Raw genomic sequence first — 17,944 nt, 5'->3', positions numbered from 1 at the left:
GTTGAGCCCCCTTTTGAAAAAGAAAAAGATGCTTTGCATGAAGCACTCTCAAAAATACGCGTGGCTTTCCCGTCCCCTGGCTGACCCAGGGGAAGAAAAGTCCTCTGAGAGCCATGACTTGTTCATCTTGGTTCTTTTAGAGACACAGCGAGGGGACTCCAACCACAGTCTCCCTCGTTTCCACTAACTGGGCCACACACACCCCACTTGACTGGCATGGGTTGAGCCCCCTTTTGAAAAAGAAAAAGATGCTTTGCATGAAGCACTCTCAAAAATACGCGTGGCTTTCCCGTCCCCTGGCTGACCCAGGGGAAGAAAAGTCCTCTGAGAGCCATGACTTGTTCATCTTGGTTCTTTTAGAGACACAGCGAGGGGACTCCAACCACAGTCTCCCTCGTTTCCACTAACTGGGCCACACACACCCCACTTGACTGGCATGGGTTGAGCCCCCTTTTGAAAAAGAAAAAGATGCTTTGCATGAAGCACTCTCAAAAATACGCGTGCCTTTCCTGTCCCCTGGCTGACCCAGGGGAAGAAAAGTCCTCTGAGAGCCATGACTTGTTCATCTTGGTTCTTTTAGAGACACAGCGAGGGGACTCCAACCACAGTCTCCCTCGTTTCCACTAAATGGGCCACACACACCCCTCTTGAATGACATCAGTTGATGCCCCTTTTCAAAATGAAAAAGATGCTTTGCATGAAGCACTCTCAAAAATACGCGTGCCTTTCCCGTCCCCTGGCTGACCCAGGGGAAGAAAAGTCCTCTGAGAGCCATGACTTGTTCATCTTGGTTCTTTTAGAGACACAGCGAGGGGACTCCAACCACAGTCTCCCTCGTTTCCACTAACTGGGCCACACACACCCCACTTGACTGGCATGGGTTGAGCCCCCTTTTGAAAAAGAAAAAGATGCTTTGCATGAAGCACTCTCAAAAATACGCGTGCCTTTCCCGTCCCCTGGCTGACCCAGGGGAAGAAAAGTCCTCTGAGAGCCATGTCCACATTGTCAGTGGACAGACGCGTGTGCTTATCTGCCAGCAGACCCCCAGCAGCACTGAAGACAGGTTCCGAGAGAACGCTGGCTGCAGGACATGACAAGATCCCCAAGGCGTACATGGCGAGCTCAGGCAATTTATCCAGATTGGAAGCCTAAAATGAGCAGGGCTCAAGTTGCACAATAATGGAATCAATGTTTCCTTGCATATACTCATATATCTGTGTGTCCTCCTCTTTTTCCTTGTCCAGCTCTTTTGTTTTCACATGAGTATATGTCCTTGTCACTTTCCCATGTGTTGTGAGTTGTTTGTGACCTTTTGGACACCTTTGAGGGTGTTTTCTAGGTGTTTTTCTGTGTTTGTGATTGCCTGCCATTGTTTCCTATTGGCTCGAGTTCGGTTCGTCGAACGTTCGACGAGCCGAACTCGAACGGGAGTTCCGTTCGGCGAACCGACCTCGAGCCGAACCGGGACCGGTTCGCTCATCTCTAGTAAAGAGTTCCCTTGGAAAGCTTGGTGTTTGGCCTTTTTCCTTGTTCATGGCTTCACTGTATCCTGGGGAGCCCACCCTGGTAAGCGGTTTAGTATAAACCATGTATGGGATTGTGGAGGGAAGCAATCCTCTAATTTCAGTGGCCTCAGTCCAGGTACTGAATCTGTTGGCCCCAGCCCCTAAACAGGCAAGGTACCTTCCTTCAGGAGCGCTGTTTCATCATTTGCCAAAATACGATTATAAAAACATGATGTTGCAGAACTGGACAGAAAGGGTGCAAAGTGCTGTTAATATGTCCAGCTTGATTCTAGAATTATGTTTAGTTGAATGCTCTGGAGGGCAATGCTAGATGGACAGTAATGGTACAACCTAAGTCAGAAAGGAACACCCTAGAAAAATGTGCCCTGTTGGAAGGAGTCCATGTCGGCCATGCCAAAGGGACACAACTGGGAAGCCTCTTCTTCAACCGGCCACAGCGAGAAGGCACGATCGTAATGCAATACTCCAATGCATTGCATTAGACATTGAATGAAGTACAATGGCAAGATCCAGAGACCATGGAGACTTTGGAAGAAGTTCCTACAGAACAAGTTGCAAGAAATTACTCAACCAACAGACAACCTGACATTTTACAGTGTCAACCTTGTCACAAGAGACCGGGAAGAGGAGTCCATGGCTATGGCTAAGAAAGCAGTGGGTAGCACCCAGGTGACAGGAAGTCAGCCTTGATCAGAAGATTTGGAGTCTTTGAAGTAAGGGGTTCACGATCTGCAAGCAGATCTAAAGGCCCTTTTACACACTGAGACTTTCTAGTGATCCCACCAGCGATCCCAACCTGGCCGGGATCGCTATAAAGTCTCTGGTGAGTCGCTGGTGAGCTGTCAAACAGGGAAACCTGGAAAACGACGCAACAGCGATACGGACCTGCAGAACGACCTAGCTAGTCATTGGGGATGTTGTAAAGCAGCTTTTTGAAAGGGAAGTCGCTAACAAAGTCGCTGTAAAGGCCCCTTTACACACTGAGACTTCCTAGCCATCATACTGCACAGCGGGAAGCAAAGGACCAAAGAATGGTCCTGAGAGATGTGTAGTGATCAGCAACCTCACAGCAGTGGCCAGGTCGCTGATGTGTTTCACACACTGCAATGTCACTGGGGAGGCCGCTATTACGTCACAAAACCGGTGACGTTACAGCGATGTCGTTTGCGATGTTGCAGTGTGTAAAGGGGCCTTAAAAGACCTTTGGCTAGGAGTGTCCCAGCTGTTAACAAAACTGGCTCGGCCTTTGGAGACTGCCCCTCTCCCTGGGCTCCTTCATCTGTCACAACTCAAGTGCGAGGGTCATCTAAATGAGGCACGTCTGATGTTCTGAGCCCTAGAGGACCCATCTGCTGGTATTGTCAATGGTATGGCCACATAACCAGGGATTGTGACGTTAGGACTTACCACGAGATGCCTACACCAGCTTTAAACTACCCATTGCAATAACTATGGTAGATACTCACAATCTAATCGTTATGCAGTGTTGGGGATGTAAGCCTGAGTTCATTAATGCAACTTTCTCCTTTCTGTTGCTAGGTGAATAAGGAGTATTCTAATGTTGTAAGGTGCTGCCAGCTGTGCTGATGAGCAGTAACAGTTTTGCAGCCCACTGTTGGTATCTCTGGTTACTAATACATTCAGCAGTCACATGTTCTTGCAGTCGAGAATTATATAGCAATGTAATCCTCATCTTGCACAATGCTTAGAATGGTAAATTGAGATTTGTTTAAAGATTCCATTGACATCTAGTGAGAAATAATAGTATTACACAAATTTCATAAAAGATACCCAGACGTTATCTTTCCCTGTCACAATAATAGTGTGTTGCCCAGGGAATGGGGTACTCTGTCCCGTGAGGTTTACTACTTGGGAATGTCACTTTGGTGGCTGTTGCCCGGTCCCATGCCCTGGGTGCTTTTTAATGGGGGGTATTTACAGGGGAGATTAAAGTCATTTGTGTGACGCCACCTGCAGGTTGCGGTTAAGATGGTGAAACCGCCGCCTGCTGAGTTGATTATCTCTAGGGCTGCTGGTAATGGCAGCTGTGGTGGTAGGCCCTCCGCAGTTAGGGCTGAGCCCAGGAGATGTATGATTGAGTAATAAGGGAGGCTACACCGTGGGTTGTAATTAACAGTCTCTACTTACTCTTGACCCTTGGACGGCTGGTTCAGGTCCCTGTTGTTCCAGTGCCAGTTGATGACTCGGTTGCTCTGTCCTTGGCACCCTCAGTGTGGTTGGGTCCCCGTAGCATGAATCAGTTTGGGGCCTGACTGTCCCTTTTTGTGGCAGTCTCCTCGTCTGTACAGTGGGCAGTGTGGACCCTGTAGGGCTGGTCTGTGTCCTGAACCCTGATCCTTGCTTTACTACTGGTGCCCCCGGATCTGTGGGTCAGTGAGGTCAGTAAAGGTCCAATCACTGTGCAGGTATTTGCCAGATTGTATGAAACTGACATCTGACCTAGGGCCCTGTGCCCCGTCGGTGCTTTGGTCCCAGCGGTACTCGGCTGTACCTGCCCTGGCGACCACTCTCCTGTGCCCCTGGGTCACCATTACACGAACCAGCTCTCAGGCACCTCTTTCCACTTTCACTTCCTACTCAAACTGACTGCTGTCCTCTCCCACCAGGCTGTCTAGTACCTCTGGTCTGGCTCCCCCCTCTAGGTGGCCATCCCATAGAGTCCGACTAGCCAATTACCCCTGGTGTGGGTGGAAACTGGGATTTTGGTGTGTACAGGTGTTACTGGCACTGGTGTTCTAGGTCCCAGGGGGTAGGCCCTGCATCCTGGGGAGGATGCAGTTCCTAGTAGTGCCTTGAGTGGTTCAGGGGAGGAAACAATAGCACTTCACGGGTAACCAAAACTGAATTCACATCTGCAGTAACAAGGAGGTAACAAGTAGAGAGGACCAAATCTTTTGAAATTCGAATTTCCTGATTTGTTGAATTCTTCAAAGAATTCTATTCGCAGGTACTTCAATTGACTTGAATAAATGTTTATAACACTCCAAGGTCTGATACCATTTTATCCAGACTTTTTCAATCTTATTAAACAAACATAGATTTAGTAATGTCAAAGTGACCTCACCAGAGAAATGGATAGTAAACCGGTAGTAACCAAGAGCTTATTTAATAACACAGTGCAAAGAAAGGTTTTTCTTAGTTTTGTTTTTTTTAATAAATAATATGGTAGAAAAATGATCCCTTTTGGTCATTTGTAATCAGGCAGAATAATGACTAAAACTAATAGTTTCACTTTCAGAGTTAACATCCTCCTTCTATAAGACACTAACAATATATGCAATCACATATAACAATTAAATCTTTGATAGATAGATAGATGGATGGATGGATGGATAGATAATAGATAATAGATAGATAGATAGATAAAAATGTTAAAATACCAAACATACAAAAAAAGTCTCCAAAAACAGATCCCCTCAAAGGGTAGATATTATATTGGGAACACCTAACCAGACAACTCCCCGTATAGTGTAAATAGTGACTACAATCAGTCAATAATAACTGTATGGTCATATATACAAGTGATGCAAGTATTAAGCAAAATGACAAAGTAAAAACACAAGTGTGTTTAAGAGATATCAAATAGAAGTCACATTATAAACATATGGCTTTACAAAAAAGGTCCTATGGTAACCCGCAGTATACCTATAAGGGAGTCAGCAGAAAAACGGTAATGGCGTTCCACACACCCAACGCACGTTTCGCATTAGCGATGCTTCTTCCAGGAGTGCCTCCTGCTATGACTGACCAAGTGATGTACCATATATTACATACTGCTAAGTATACGTAATTACACATCCAAAAAACCAGCACCTGTAACAGGGAACTGTATTGGTGTGACATGTAGGATGTAAATTTAGACTGATAAAACAGATATGCAAAATAAAAATCGTTTGAGACATGCATACTTTGTGAGGTAGACAATCACAATTAAATTTCTGGAGTCTTTTTTCCTGTATTTAAAAAAAATATATATAATGATCCTTTTTAAAAACGATTGCACAAGAAATGCAAAAACTCAATACAGTCACTTGTGACAAGCAAGTGCACACTCTGATACTGATTTCAGAATTCTTTTTATGTAAAAACCATTGCGCTGTCCTGCTTTTGCTTTCTAGTGAATTAATAATTATTAAAACAATGGGTAATTGAAATTCATACGCAGCAGGTCATATGCCAGCTACATCAATCACACTGTGGAAGCTGTGCCGCCCCAGGAGTACTGATCCTGTTCGGGGATGCCACAATGCAGGGAATCTTCTGGCCACGGGTAGGTCAGATTAACTTCAATGGGGATGGTGACGCCACTCTCGGTATTTGCGGTCAGGGGTGACCGCCACTGCAGTTTAGGGAGTGCCTGGGGCTGATGGTAAATGCAGTCTGATGTTGTGGCCTCCCGAGAGTGAGACTGGACCCAGGGCTCAGTGTAAGTGTGTAGTACCACAGGTAGCAGAAGAACTCACACACAAGCAGCAATGTCTTTTCAGGGTTTTTACTCACTTTCAGATGGTAGCTGTGAGTCAACCCGGGCGATGCTATGATGAACCAGGAGGAACCAAGTATCCCTTCGGCTGATGTAGGGGTGACTGCTGACTCGCCTTCCTAGCCCTTCTTGTTTTGAGGTGACCCCGACTTGGAGTCTTGCGGGGATCACCCAGGGAAGTCGCAACTGCCATTCTCCCCTTTCTGGCCCGTTTGCGGGCAGCGTGGACCAAGTAATTCTGGCTTCTTGCCTTCTGTCACTTATGGGCCCCCCTCGTTGCTGCTGTAGCTGCGCACTCTGTGTAGGTTGATGAGGCACATACAGTACCCACACCAGCAGGTTTAGCAGGCCAAGTAAATGGGTTCCTGCTCTGGGGACCTGTTTCTCCATGCGAGCTGGCTCTACTGGCAGTCCCCTTATTCAGCCACCTCTTGCTACTGCCCTAGGTGGTTTTCAGGCGGCACTGCTGAGTAGCTTTTCTCCCCCGCCAGCAGCCACTGGCTGGTGCAGGGTCTGACAGGGTCCTGCTCCTCCGCTCTACCCTTCAGACACGGCTCCTCACTCCTTCTCCTTTGGCTGCCACTGCACACTCCCTGTCTCCAGTCCCACACCCACCACTAGCTGAGATGCGAGGGCTCTGCCCCTTCCCTGGCTCCGCCCAGGGGTCCCCTCTAGCTGTGTGTGTGTTCCTGGTTGCTTAGTGTCTGTGTATCCACACCCTAGTCAGCCTCTGGGATTACCTGTTTTGTACTGCCCCAGCATGGTTGCAGTACTCAGTGGTGCCTGACCTTCCCCCTTAGTTACCAACAACATGTCCTCGGGCTGTAGAGACAAAACATTTAAAGTGCAAAACACTTAAAACATTAAAACAGTAAAACGTCATAAAAGCATCATAAAACATACCAGGTACCACTTTTCACCACCCTCCACCCACAAGTCCGTTACCCACCCAAAACCCTCTCAGGAGGCAGGTCACCGGTCCTTTTAGCAACCAGGTCTGGGCCATCTGTTTCCCCAGACCTTTCCTCCAATCTTCCTCTCCTGGGGCTGGTGGTTGAAGGCAAGCCCCTCTCCTATCGAGCCGCGTCTTCGGCCACTTCTGGCAGGAATGTAGAGGCGGCTTTCTTAGTCAGGTTGTTTCAAGCAAACAGACGTAACCGCTTCTTTGTGGTGGAGAGCCAGGCCCCATAAACAGGCATGCTCCCTTGTCGTAGGCAAGCCAGGCCCCATAAACAGGCATGCTCTTGGCTTTAGGACAGCAAGTGACTCGCCCACCCCAGGGCTATGGGACACCCGGTGCCGGGCCGGACTAGTCCGAGGGTAGTCAGTGATGGTGGGGCCCAACTCCGTGGCCCTGGTGGGTGTCAGTTAAATATGGCTGATAACTTGGGGGTGATTAAAGTTTGTGTTCATGACGCCACCTGTGGTATGCGGCTATTAAGCCGCCGCTGCTGTGTAAGGCCTCCAGGGTGATGATATGGCAGCAATGGTGGTACTGCTCCCCACAGGTGGAGCGGTGCCCCGGGGACACTGTTGGTGCTCGTGAGAGTCTATGGTGTTGTGTGGATAACACGGTGCAGGGCCGACAGGCAATGAAAGAAACAGGCACAAACAACAGTCTCTTTACCTTCTCCTCTTTTACTTCACAAACGGTTAGTCCTGGGAGACCGTTACAGGTGGTAGAGGGCTCCGGCCGGCCTGGAAGTAACGGAGATGTCGTTTTGGCCAGCTGAGTATGAGCCCTACGCCTGTTCTTTTCTTTACTGTGCTAGGACCCTGCTCTCTGGATTTAGCAATGGCCCTCTTGCTGCTGGGACCGGTGGTATGTCCCTTTCCCTTTGTAGCAGGCTGCGCAGGCCCTCTCTGGTGCTTCTCTGCTGGAGTCCACACCGGGCCCTGATGCTACAGCTGTGTGTTCGGGATGTATATGGGCCAGGTGCTTGCAGCTCTCCTGCCCTTCGGATTCGGCTACCAGGGAGTATTTTAGGCCCTGGTGGCCACAGACTCCGATGTCCGAGTCTCTTCTGTGCCTCTCTGCTCCTCCTGTTTCACTGGGCCAAGCTGCTCCAGCTCTAGGCCCCAGTTCCACAGGACAGCACACTCTGCGTCTGCTTCCTATCACTTCTCTCTACAGACTGAACCCTAACTCCTCCCTCAGGCCAGACTTAAGGAATGCTCCCTGGAACTCCAGGTTCAGAGCTCCCCCTACTGGTCTGAGGGAGAACTGCGTTGGATGTTAAACTTACTGGCCAATAGACCTCCCAATTACCTCCAGGCTCAGCATCAACCCTTTGGAGGGGCAATGCTGTTGTGGCGACCAGGTCCTGGGGCGCCACACTCCCCCTTAGTTAAACTCAGTACTCCCGGACTGAAGAAAACAAAACAAGACATAACATGTTACAACCTTAAACAACTATAAGAGTCCAGTGTGGCTCCCTGCCGGGTGTCCATTACACTGCTCCATGGGGACCCGCCGCGATAAAACCCCCAACGTAGGCTCTGGGCGTGCGTCAGAGCATTGCTGACCCCACTCTATGCATGCCGGACGGGTTTTTCTTCAGGGGTGTTGAGCACACTGGTGCTAACTATGAACAATTAAAGTGTTGGCCACTCATAGTCCAGTGACCCAATTGTCCATTTACTTAATCACCTAAAACAAAACATTACATACAAGACATTTTCACATAACTATTTACACTCTGTTAGGTATTTTACTTTCTATGTTCTATACCTTGGAGGGGGCTGTCCCCGAGTGCTACGCTGGGACCGGCGTAGCTCTGGGGTTTGTCCCTGACTACTTGGAGTGTCTGCCCCCTCCGTGTTACTGGTAGGCCTAACCCTGACAGGTATGCGTGTTGGTTGCCTACGGGGTCTCAAATTCGCCAAGGGTACGGCAGGTTCACCACTGGCAGGGGGTTGATTCTCCTGTTCTACTGCTGGCGTGTCATCTTGTGTTGGGTCGGACAGTTCCTTAGATGGATCTGGAACCTCTTCTGTCTCTGGCTCGACCAACTGCGGGAACGTCAAGACTGGTACCACTATGGCATTATTTATTCGGGTCCAAGTTTTGGGGAATTTGCCAAGGATTGTTTGTATCATCTCTTCCTCTTTTTCTTTAATTTCTTCCACTTCTTTTTGGATTTTACACCGCTCAGGGCACGCTTTCAGGCGGTCTCTGGACACTGTTTGATAAGTCTTGCCTTCATCTTTGCTTATGTGGCATACCTTACTATTGTCAAAGTTGGAGGGAATAATGGTGTAGGGTTCATTCTCCCACTGATCATCTAATTTATGCGCCCTCCGCTTTTTCTTGAGGACCTGTTCTCCAGGTGCTAAGGGAGTTGCTGGGGCTGTTTGATTGTAGTTCTGCTCTTGTCTCGTTCTTGCTTGGGACAGGCTCTTTTCTACGCATTCCTGGACTTTGGGATACAGAGCGCCAACAGCAGTACCGCAATCTTCTATCTCTTGAACCGCTTAAGGTGACACAGTTCCCATCTCAAAGTCTACAGGTAACTTGCCAGGTCTTGCTCGCATGAAGTGAGCAGGGCTGCAGTTGGTCGAGTTTACTGGGATATGGTTATACAGGTCTACCAGATCTGGTAACTTCTCTGGCCATTGGTTTCTTTCTTCCAGAGGTAGAGTCTTGAGCATATCAATAACCACATGGTTCATCTTCTCGTACAATCCATTGGTTTGGGGGTGGTACGGTGTTGTTCTGATTTTCTTACAGCCGTACATGTTACAGAACTCTTGGAACACTTCTGCCTCGAATGCAGGACCTTGATCAGTCAGTACCCTTTCCGGATAACCGTGAGGTCGACAAAAGTATGCCTGAAATGCTCTAGCTGCTGTTCTGGCTGTCTGGTCCTTCACAGGCACTACTACCAGGAAACGAGAGTAATGGTCCACAATGGTGAGAGCGTACACATAGCCTGACCGGCTTGGTGTTAACTTCACGTGGTCCAGGGCCACCAACTCCAGGGGCTGCTTCGTGACAATTGGCTGTTGGGGAGACCTCTGGCTGGCATCATCTTTATACGGACCACAGTCTCGGCACCACTTCTCGACTGTCTTTCTCATGTGCACCCAGTAGAACTGATCGCGGAGTAGGGTCTCCAACTTCTTCCACTCGAAGTGTCCTGCGTTATCATGGTAAGCTGCTAGGACCATTGGAGCATCCCTCTGTGGGACCACTATCTGCCAGACAAGTTCATTCGTTCGCCAGTTGACATATCTCTTGCAGAGCTTGCCTTGGTAGGTGAACAGTCGTCCCCTCTCCTTCCACAGCTGCTGGGCTTCTTGTGGAGCGTCTGGACCGAGATGGGTCTCAACTTGTGCTAGCTTTTCTTTGACCAATCACACGGCCGGGTCACCGTTCTGTGTCTCTTCCCAATTATGGTGGAGTAATGGGTTGACCGAGACCTCGTGCTGGCTCGAGCGCTTCACTCCTACAGCATGCTCACACTGGGAAACACCTTGGTGATGGAAAGCCGGTAACTCTATCTCTTCGAGTTCATCCAGGTCTTCTCCAGACTCGGTTAAGTGAGGCATTCTGGACAGCGCATCAGCATTGTTATTCTTCTTGCCAGCCCGGTACTTGATGGTAAAGTCAAAGTTAGACAGCCGGGCCATCCATCGCTGCTCCAACGCACCTAACTTGGCTGTTGCCAGATGTGTCAACGGGTTGTTGTCCGTGACGATGGTGAACTTGGCCGATGCCAGATAGTGCTTGAAGCGTTCAGTCACTGCCTAAACAATAGCGAGGAACTCCAGCTTGAAGGAACTGTAGTTTTCTGGATTCCTTTCTGTGGGACAAAGCTTCCTACTGGCGTAAGCTATCACCTTCTCCCGGCCTCCCTGCACCTGGGACAGAACTGCTCCCAGTCCCACGTTGCTGGCGTCTGTGTACCAGTACAAACGGCTGGCTGTAGTCAGGGTAGGCCAGAATTTCTTCTCCCGTGAAAGCCCCTTTCAGCCGGACAAAAGATGTTTCTATTTGACTGTTCCATTCAAATGGAGGTCTTTGCTTCTTAGCCTGCTTTGGCTGGCCCACCAGGAGATCTTGAAGAGGCGCTGCTATCTTGGTGAAACCATCAATGAACCTTCGGTAGTAGCCCACCAGCCCAAGGAACTGCCGCACCTCCTTTACTGTGGTGGGTCTTGGCCAGTCCTTGATTACGGTGACTTTCTCTGGATCAGGTGCCACACCTTCTGCGCTGACCACATGACCCAGGTACTGTACCTTTGGCTTCAAGAGGTGACATTTGGACGGCTTTATCTTCAGGCCATACTCCGACAAGGACTCAAACACTTCTGCTAAGTGCCTCAGGTGGTCTTCGTAGGTCTTGGAGTAGACTATGACGTCATCCAGGTACAATAGCACGGTTTCAAAGTTGTGATGGCCCAAGCAGCACTCCATCAATCTCTGAAATGTCCCTGGGGCATTGCAGAGCCTGAACGGCATACAATTGAACTCGCAGAGACCCATTGGTGTCTTGAATGCAGTCTTCTCCTTGTCCGCCTCTGCCACAGGAACCTGCCAATACCCACTGGTGAGATCCAGGGTGGAGAAATAATTAGCTGATTTTAAGGCTGTTAGTGACTCTTCTATTCTGGGTAGTGGATAAGCATCTTTATGTGTAATGCGGTTAATTTGTCTGTAATCTACGCACATTCTCATTGTACCATCTTTTTTCTTTACGAGCACTAGTGGAGCTGCCCAGGGGCTACAACTATCTCTGATAACCCCAGCCTCCTTCATCTCCCGTAACATTTCTTTGGCACGCTGATACTGCGCTGGGGGTACAGGGCGGTATCTCTCTTTAATGGGATGATGATCACCCATGGGGATTTGATGTTTAACCCCTTTTACCTGCCCAAAATCTAGGGGGTGTTTGCTGAAGACCCGCTCGTACTCCTGTACCCCCCGGTAAACCCCATGCTTTTGGTGTGAGGGGGTGGAGTCGGTGCCCACATGTAATTTTTGGCACCAGTCTTCCAGCTGTCCCTTGGAGCCATTGTCTTCTGTCTGGTCGGACGGGATCAAGGGTTCCACTGCTTTGATGGTATTGTTACTGACAGTGTACAGTTTTGCTACAGTGGCGTACCGGGGCAATTTGGCTTCCTCCTCCCCACAATTCAGGACACGGACGGGCACTCTTCCCTTGCGGACGTCTGCTACCCCTCTGGCTATCAGGACTCCAGGCCTGCTGTCTGAATACACCGGTTCTACCAAGGCCTGGTAATCCTGACCCTTGAGGCCTATTGCTGCCCGACACCATATCAACATTTCACTTTTGGGGGGAATTGCAATGGGGAGAGGGTCACTTACCCTTACACTGCCAATTTCTCCTCCGGTCAGCTCTACCTGCTGCCTCCTCATCAGGGCTCTGATCTCCCTCTGTAGGGCACGCTGCTGCCCGGAGCTGGCACCTTCAGACGCCTGCTGCAACAAAACTATCACTTCGGCAAGACAATTTTCCATCACATTTGTACCAATGGTTAGTAGTGGGTTAGATTCTTTACGATCAATATCCACAATTATCATCCCCTGACATGGCAATTCTACCCGCCCCACTTTAATGGTTACTTCCTTATACCCAATTTGAGGCAAGGGCTGACCATTACTGGCCACAATTGTTAAATCATCATCTGGGCCATGGTCAATGTCTGAGTCAGCCCAATATCTTTTGTACAGTTTATAAGGGATGGTTGTTACCTGGGACCCCGTATCCAGGAGGGCATTCAACGTGATCCCATCCAGCACAATAGGAAGGACCGGTCGTCCTGCCACATACTTGCTGCAGATGGGGGTTGAGCCGGGCTTCCTTACACCTGGGGGTTGGCTCCTGGCCCCAGGCTCGGCCCATGTAAAGGACAGTGTCTTGCAATATGGCCCGCCTGACTGCAGCGGCGGCAGATCGGTTGTCCCGTTGAATCATACCGGTCTGTATCTTTTCCTCGGGTCGGCGGAATCCTCCTCTGTCGCATCCATGGGACGTCATCTTTGGAGGCCAACTCGATTCTTGCAGGCGATGGGGTCACTTGTAGAGACTGCACGGTCTTGGCAAGGGCAGCTACAGTGTTGGTCAGCTCCTGGACACGCCCCCCTTCTTCCTGCGCTCAGCGAGGCTAATGGCGGCGGCAGTTTTCAAACAGCAACACAGTCTTTTAGGCACAGTTTCTGCAGGCGCACAGTACCCGGTGGGACCGGGCACGAAATCCTGTTCGTGACGCAAAAGTTGACTCGCCCACCCCAGGGCTATGGGACACCCGGTGCCGGGCCGGACTAGTCCGAGGGTAGTCAGTGGTGGCGGGGCCCGCCTCCGTGGCCCTGGTGGGTGTCAGTTAAATATGGCTGATAACTTGGGGGTGATTAAAGTTTGTGTTCGTGACGCCACCTGTGGTATGCGGCTATTAAGCCGCCGCTGCTGTGTAAGGCCTCCGGGGTGATGATATGGCAGCAATGGTGGTACTGCTCCCCACAGGTGGAGCGGTGCCCCGGGGACACTGTTGGTGCTCGTGAGAGTCTATGGTATTGTGTGGATAACACGGTGCAGGGCCGACAGGCAATGAAAGAAACAGGCACAAACAACAGTCTCTTTACCTTCTCCTCTTTTACTTCACAAACGGTTAGTCCTGGGAGACCGTTACAGGTGGTAGAGGGCTCCGGCCGGCCTGGAAGTAACGGAGATGTCGTTTTGGCCAGCTGAGTATGAGGCCTACTCCTGTTCTTTTCTTTACTGTGCTAGGACCCTGCTCTCTGGATTTAGCAATGGCCCTCTTGCTGCTGGGACCGGTGGTACGTCCCTTTCCCTCTGTGGTAGGCTGCACAGACCCTCTCTGGTGCTTCTCTGCTGGAGTCCACACTGGGCCCTGATGATGCAGCTGTACCTTCGGGCTGTTTATGGGCCAGGTGCTTGCAGCTCTCCTGCCCTTCGGATTCGGCTACCAGGGAGTATTTTAGGCCCTGGTGGCCACAGACTCCGATGTCCGAGTCTCTTCTGTGCCTCTCTGCTCCTCCTGTTTCACTGGGCCAAGCTGCTCCAGCTCTAGGCCCCAGTTCCACAGGACAGCACACTCTGCGTCTGCTTCCTATCACTTCTCTCTACAGACTGAACCCTAACTCCTCCCTCAGGCCAGACTTAAGGAATGCTCCCTGGAACCCCAGGTTCAGAGCTCCGCCTGCTGGTCTGAGGGAGAACTGCTTGGATGTTAAACTTACTGGCCAATAGACCTCCCAATTACCTCCAGGCTCAGCATCAACCCTTTGGAGGGGCAATGCTGTTGTGGCAACCAGGTCCTGGGGCGCCACACAAGCGCCATCACAGGCGTGCTTCCTGGTGTTGCAGAGCCAGGCCCCATAAACAGGCGTGCTCTGGTTGGTACCAAAAAGGTATACTTTCATACACTGCGAGAGTTTGTGGCTATAGCCAGTTCATAGCCTTATGGTCCGTAGTAGAAAACTGCACAAACCAGGTGCAAAGATTTTGTAAACGAGTTCTCACATCAGTTCATGTGGGCACATTCTCTTGAACTTTAACGTTGCAAACTGGTCAACTGTAACTTTCTTACTTTTCTTTATTCCGACTTTCTCCTCTCACTGGCGCTTGACACTGCTCTTGCGCTGTCATCTGATGCTTCATCTGGATCTGTAGCTGTATCTCCATCTGTAGCTTTGTCTTTAACTGTGTCTAGTTCTTGTTCTTTCTCTTTGTCTTTATCTGTGTCTTTGTCTTGTTCTTTGATGGAAACTGCTGGGCTGTAACTGGAGCTTCTTGGGCATAGCACTACATCCAGCGCATACCAGCCTCTTTCACCTTGGTGTCTGGTAAACTCTACGAGGTCTCCCATGTGTAGATCACGACCAGGGTGTCCTCTGGGCAAATGGCAGCGGACATCTCTTCTGCTTACGAAAATGCCCTCCTTTATGCCGGGCGCCACTATAAAGCCGTAACCAGTCTTCAGGCTGAACTCCTCCACTACTCCACAGTAGAGAGGACCTCTAACCTGGTGCCGGGCTTTTCTGAGCGACTGTTTGTCCTCCAGATCTCGGGCTGTCACTTCTTCCTTCTGTTTGTCTGGAGAATGCTGCACAGAGGGTGGTCTCGCTCTTGTACAGCGCCGCACTTTATTGGCTGGACTCCGTGCTACTGGCACCTTGCTGTCTGTGGGCTCCCAAGTCACATACATGCTGGGCATCAGGATGTATAGTTCTTCCTCAGCAGGGGGTGTTGGAACCTCTTCCCAGCGGGAGTAGGGCCACATCTCGAGCCTCCGGGCCTCCTTCAATTTTAAAGGGTGCTGCGTCCTCCTCTGGCTGTTCTGGGATAGGAGGGGGAGGCCTCTCCTCCTCCCCCTTAGTGCTCTTGAGCACTCCTCCGGTGACTCCGGCAGCAGCGCTGGGGACAGGCGTTCTTCAGCAGGCCAGGGTGGTGGGCTCTTCCTAGCCACGGCAGTTGCTGGGACCGCTCCGGGTCTGGGTGACCACCTGGGGACTATGTACCGGTCCACCAGGTCTTTGGGGTAGCGGGCACTCAGCTCCTCTTTGAGCCTCAGGAACACTGGGTTTTCTCCCGGCGGGGACGCAGGACCTGGTTCTTTGGTCGGTGGCTGGGGCGCGGTGGCTGCCTCTGCTGTGCAGGCTGGGGTAGACGGCGTTGCGGCCTGGTCTGGTCTTGCCGGATTTGGCGTGGCTGCGGCTGGCTCTGGTCTAGCCGGACAGGATACTGCTGCGGCCTGGTCTGTTCTGGCCGGGCGGGGCGCTGCTGCGGTCTGGTCTGGGCTGGCCGGACATGGCGTGGCTGTGGCTGGGTCTGGTCTAGCCGGGCGTGGTGTTGCAGCATGGGTCGCAGCGGGAATCATAGCAGGCATCGCAGCATGGACTTCAGCGGGCACTGCTGCAGGCATCGCCTCCGATAACTGCGCCGGGTCCTGCTCCTCCGCTCTACCTTTCAGACACGGCTCCTCACTCCTTCTCCTTTGGCTGCCACTGCACACTCCCTGTCTCCAGTCCCACACCCACCACTAGCTGAGATGCGAAGGCTCTGCCCCCTCCCTGGGTCCACCCAGGGGTCCCCTCTAGCTGTGTGTGTTCCTGGTTACTTAGTGTCTTGGATACATCTCTGTGAGGTGGCTCTTGAAGCACTGACTCCAGCAGCAGTCCACTCCTTGTGAATCTCCCCCAAATTTTTGAATGACCTTTTCTTAACAAACCTCTCAAGGCTGCATTTATCCCAGTTATTTCTGCACCTTTTTCTACCACACTTTTTCATTCCACTCAACTATCCATTAATATGCTTCGATACAAGCAATCTGTAAACAGCCAGCTTCTTTAGCAATGAGCTTTTGTGGTTTACCCTCCTCGTGGAGTGTGTCAATGACTGCATTCTAGACATCTGTCAAGTCAGCAGTCTGATTGCGTAGCCCACTGAACCAGACTAGGGGACCATTTTAAACGTTTAGAAAGCCTTTGCAGATGTTTTGTGGTAATTATTCTAATTTTCTGAGATAATGACTCTATATAGTACATGCATTTCCTTTTTGTATTGAATTACTGAAATAAATTAACTTTTTGATGATACTCTAATTCTTTGAGATGCCCTTGTAGGTCCTACTTAGCAGTCTGCAGGAATTAACTCCTGCAGAGTTGAAGACCAGTAAACCTGAACCAACCGATGCCCTGCTCTTGGCTGAACAATCCAGAAGCCTCAGATTGCTTGTCAGACTCTGCAGTGTGCGCAGAGTCTGATGCCACTGTGCCAGCAGGTGTGTGCAGAGCTGAACTTTACATAACATGCTTTCTATCTCTACTGCTGAGCTGTGAGCTCTGACAGCCTCTCACTATCTTAAAATCAACCTGAAATGGCTGCTGCATCCTCTGCCTCAGCTTTTATACAGGTATGATAGTCCCTACTGATAGGCTGTGCTATACCAAGTGACAAGATAGTTAACTGGTATTATGGTGAGGCCTGCGTGTTCACATCTGAGGTCATGAGAGCCCTTTGTAACTGATGCAATCTTCAGGAATGTGTAAAAAGCTGGTGGAAGTTTTTTGATGATCTGTGCAAGTTGAATAACAAATAATTTGAATTTGCTGAGAACCACGAACACCATAAAATTGAACTTAAATGTGATTCACATCAAATTGATCATTTCTAGTAACACAATCATGAGGGCTGGAAATACAATTTTTGTATGTCAAGGTCTTACTGAATTTGATAATTTTACAACTGCTAAACATAAAAACATTTCATTAGCACACAGATAGAAACTGTCACACAGAGTTTTGCACTAACTTTGCCAACTGTCATGGCAGTGTCAGGCTTTATTCTAAATGCAGATTCTTACAATTATTTCTCTGGTGTCTGAGATCAACACCAACAGACTCCGTCATCAAATGCTGTATGCTGATTTATAGGCAGGCTAGCAAGAGTTAATCTCTGCTGGTCTGCTTGCTCCTTTGATCACATGTTGTGGGGAGGCCTATCACATCTGCTCCCCTCCTATTTATGCTGGTTGAATCCTTCCACCCATGCCAGCTATAGTTTATTCTATGTTGGTCTGTGAGGAGTCGTGCCACAGACTTACTGGTGAAAGTTGTGCTTATTGCTTAGTGCTGTCATGTAGATTACATCTGTTGTTTTGTATCTTATTTCCTGCTTTTGTTTTTCCTACTAAATCTCTTATTGTCTTAACCTGTGTGTGTGTGTGTGTGTGTGTGCAGTGTGACAGAGTTTTGTTTTTTCCTCATCTGTCTTTATCTGTGAGTTTTATCACACTCATGTGTGTCCCATCCGTCCCTAGGGGAAAGGGGAGGGGGAATCAGATCAAGACTGGTCAGGAGCAGGGCCAGGAAGGAGACTCAGGCATCTCCAACATCAGGAATATCCCATAGATTAGGGAAAGCAAAGGG

General features: G+C 49.9%; 1 protein-coding gene across 2 annotated transcripts in view; it reads left to right on the top strand.

Annotated features, from left to right (window-relative positions):
- Window positions 1–17,944, top strand: part of LOC142256017 (beta-2-glycoprotein 1-like) — an 83,423-nt gene that overhangs the window by 34,571 nt on the left and 30,908 nt on the right. The window lies entirely within an intron of this gene.

This window comes from Anomaloglossus baeobatrachus, chromosome 11 (genome assembly GCF_048569485.1).
Source record: "Anomaloglossus baeobatrachus isolate aAnoBae1 chromosome 11, aAnoBae1.hap1, whole genome shotgun sequence".
In the NCBI taxonomy this organism is placed as follows: domain Eukaryota; kingdom Metazoa; phylum Chordata; class Amphibia; order Anura; family Aromobatidae; genus Anomaloglossus; species Anomaloglossus baeobatrachus.
Note: the sequence above shows the minus strand (reverse complement) of the source record. Positions and strands in the feature narration are given on the sequence as shown.